The sequence below is a fragment of the Mandrillus leucophaeus genome, unplaced genomic scaffold, assembly GCF_000951045.1.
Source record: "Mandrillus leucophaeus isolate KB7577 unplaced genomic scaffold, Mleu.le_1.0 Scaffold379, whole genome shotgun sequence".
NCBI classification, from domain to species: domain Eukaryota; kingdom Metazoa; phylum Chordata; class Mammalia; order Primates; family Cercopithecidae; genus Mandrillus; species Mandrillus leucophaeus.
The window spans coordinates 1,555,789-1,559,401 of NW_012104020.1; positions in this window are offsets into that span (position 1 = coordinate 1,555,789).

The window sequence follows — 3,613 nt, forward strand, 5'->3', positions numbered from 1 at the left end:
AAAAAAAAAAAAAAAAAAAAAAAAAAAGCATAAAAATCACAAAACAAAGTGAATATGCAGGAGTTGGTGGCTCAGTTCCACCTTTTCCAGTGCATATCCTTTGAAATGTTTTTTCATCCAATTTCCACTTTTTGTTCTCACCTGATTTTTCTTTCGTTTAATTTTATTTCTTCCTTGTTGCAACAAGAGTGATTCATGAGATAAGAGTAAAACTGAAGACATTACAATGCAAATGAAAACTAAAAACAAAAGATAAACATACATCTTACCCTGAAAGAAAGAAGAAAGAAAGAAGAAAGACAGAGAGAAAGAAAGAAAGAAAGAAAGAAAGAAAGAAAGAAAGAAAGAAAGAAAGAAAGAAAAAGAAAATTGTTCCCTAAAAGTCCTCAATTAGAACTCTGAATTTCTTACATTAAGTAAGAAAGGCAGCATGGAGTTAGGAAAAAGAGGCCAAAGTCTGAAGTCTATTATACCTGGTTTTAATAGCTCTAGTATTTTAATGGCTTTAGTATTTAATACTTTTAGTGTTTGTAGGTATTCATTTAATCTCTGAGTCTGTTTCATCTTCTGAAAAGTGGGGTGGATAATAATACTAGCTATAGTAGCTAAAATTTATTGAGCACTTCCTGTGCCGCAGGCATCGTTCTGCTTTCTATACAAGCTTTAGCCCGTTTAATCTTCACAATAACCCTAAGTCAGGAGGTGGGTTCTATTACCATTCCCATTTTATAGATGAGGAAGCACAAGAACAGAAAGGCTAGGTGACTCGCACATAATAACTTGCACAGCTAATAAAGTGATAGAGTCAAAATACAAACCCAAGCAGTCTGATTCCAGAGATTAAAAACTTAAACTCTCAGCCGGGCGTGGTAGCTCACACCTGGAATCCCAGCACTTTGTGAGGCTGAGGCGGTGGATCACTTGAGCTCAGGAGTTCAAGACCAGTCTGGGCAACATGGCAAAACCCCGTCTCTACAAAAAAAATAAAAAGCTGGGCATGATGGCATGTGTCTGCGGGCAGCTACTTGGGAGGCTGAGGCCAGAGGATCACCTGAGCCTGGCAGCTGAAGGCTGCAGTGAACTGTGATCACGCCACTGCATTCCAGCCTGGGTGACAGAGCAAGACCCTGTCTCCAAAATACAAGCAAACAAAAACTTAAGCTCTCTAAGCCTAAGGATCAAAAGATGTAATGTAAGTGAAAGCACTTTGAAACTCAAGCACTTTAGACATACCAGTCTATACAATAAACCTGCAGATTTATAAATGGCTGAGTGTTTTCCTATGGCATTTTTCTAATTGTCCCAAAGCAACCATTTGTGGATAGTTAATGGAACATAATCATGAAGTTTTTCTTAGGCACACAAATTTGCAGCTGTTAAGTTTTCACATTAGCCCATTTTAATTTATCTGATATAGGTAGAAAATAATGAAGATCACTCAACATGACAAACAAGGAATCATTGATAGAAGACTTTGTTATATGACTGATAGCATTGTAGAATCATACAAGCATTATCCCTACATTTAGAGTGATCAAGAAATTGTGACTCTTTGGCTAGGCATGGTGACTCATGCCTGTAATCCTAGCATTTTGGGAGGCCAAGGCAGGCAGATCTCTTGAGGCCAGCAGTTGAAGACCAGGCTGGCAACATGGTGAAAGCCCATCTCTACTAAAAATACAAAAATATTAGCCAGGCATGGTGGCACGCGCCTGTAATCCCAGCTACTTGGGAGGCTAAAGGGTGAGAATTGCTTGAACCCGGAAGGTAGAGGTTGCAGTGAGCCGAGATCATACCGCTGCACTCCAGCCTGGGCAACAGAGTGAGAAAAAAAAAAAAAAAAATTGTGAATCTTTAGCAGAAATATGAACTTGTTAATACATCATTAAATATTGTCTTAAAAACGAGTGTAACTCACATCTCAAATTGGAGCAAAGTCCTTTAGACTGGTGATTTCCAAGTGAGTCAAGTTTGTTATTGAACACTTTTATGAAGTACCATAGCTATAAAGTCATTTCAGGAATTCAAGGCTGTGATTCTTGAGTGGCAACAAAGTTCATATCCTCTTTGGTGGAATTGTTTAATGATGCCCTTGAGCTGCCTAGGAAGTAGTAAGGCCTCCTAAGAGTTGTTTCATTATTATTTTGGGAGTTTTGGTTTTGTTTTTTTTTTTCTTTTTGAGACAGAGTCTTGCTCTGTCACCCAGGCTGGAGTGCAGTGGCACGATCTTGGCTCACTGGAGCCTCTGCCTCCAGGGTTCAAGCGATTCTCCTGCCTCAGCCTCCTGAGTAGCTGGAACTATAGGTGTGCACCACCACACTGGCTAATTTTTTGTATTTTGTATTTTTTCTATTTTTTTGTATTTTGTAAGAACATGGCTCACTGCAATCTCAACCTGCCTGGCTCAAGTGATCCGCCCACCTCAGCCTCCAGAGTAGATGGGACCACAGGCCCATGCCACCAGGCCCAACTAATTTTTGTATTTTTTGTAGAGAAGAGGTTTAACCGTGTTGCCCAGGCTGGTCTCGAACTCATGGGCTCAAGCAATCAACTGGTCTCAGCCTCCCAAAGTGCTGGAATTAACAAGCATGAGCTGCCGTGCCCGATCTATTGTTAAACTTTTAAAAAATAGCAGTCATATAATGTGAGGCCTCACAGGATCTTACAGATTATCTTCCGGTCTAGTCCCTTCGTTTTGAACCTATAAAATGTTACATCATTTCCTTGAGTTGAGCAGTTCATTAGTGGCTGAGCCAGGATGAGGGGCCAGGTTTTCAAACAACTGTTCATGGATCTGGTGGCTTCATGTATATCTGGTAGCTACAACTTCTCCATGAGCAGTGTTGAATACATACAGCACAGTTGCGTGACAAACTACAGGAATCTGACTACTCCCTTCAGCACTGACCATGTTCAAAGATATAAGTGGAATTGTGACTTACTCAAGGATGAGGCTCCAAAGTCAAACACAAATTGGTCGTAGTCAAAATTATCCTTGCAAATTCTTTGGGAAGGCATCATCGGATACCCAAATATCTCCTCTTTGTAAGCACCGTAGAGAAAATTTTTATTCCAGAATGGAGAGGGCTATTTCGTGGTTGAGAACCAAATGAGGTATCTGGCTTCCTTTTAGGGACTATGTTGTACAAAAAATATAAATTCTTGAACATTAGACTCACCCTCAGCACACAATAGGCTCAAACCTAAAGAGCCATGAGGGAACTGGGACTGACCAGGGGAGCTGACGCTCCTCCCACTCTTGTGCTCACTTCAAGGCATGTGTTCTTTGAGTGGAATACAAGACTCATCACGGCACTTCAAGCTGTGTGCATGTGTCTCTCTCTCTCATCTCCCTTTCCCCATTTGCCCCTCCCTCCCTGTCTTTTTATATTTGCTTTTTAAAAAGTTATTATTTTTCGAGACAGGGTCTTGCCCTGTCACCCAGGCTGAAATGCAGTGGCATGATCATATTTCATTGTAGACTCAACCTCCTAGGTTCAAGTGATCCTCTTGCCTCAGCCTCCTGAGTAGCTAGTAGTACAGGTGCATGCCACCATACTTGGCTAATTTGTTTATTTATTTATTTATTTATTTGAGACAGAGTCTCACTCTG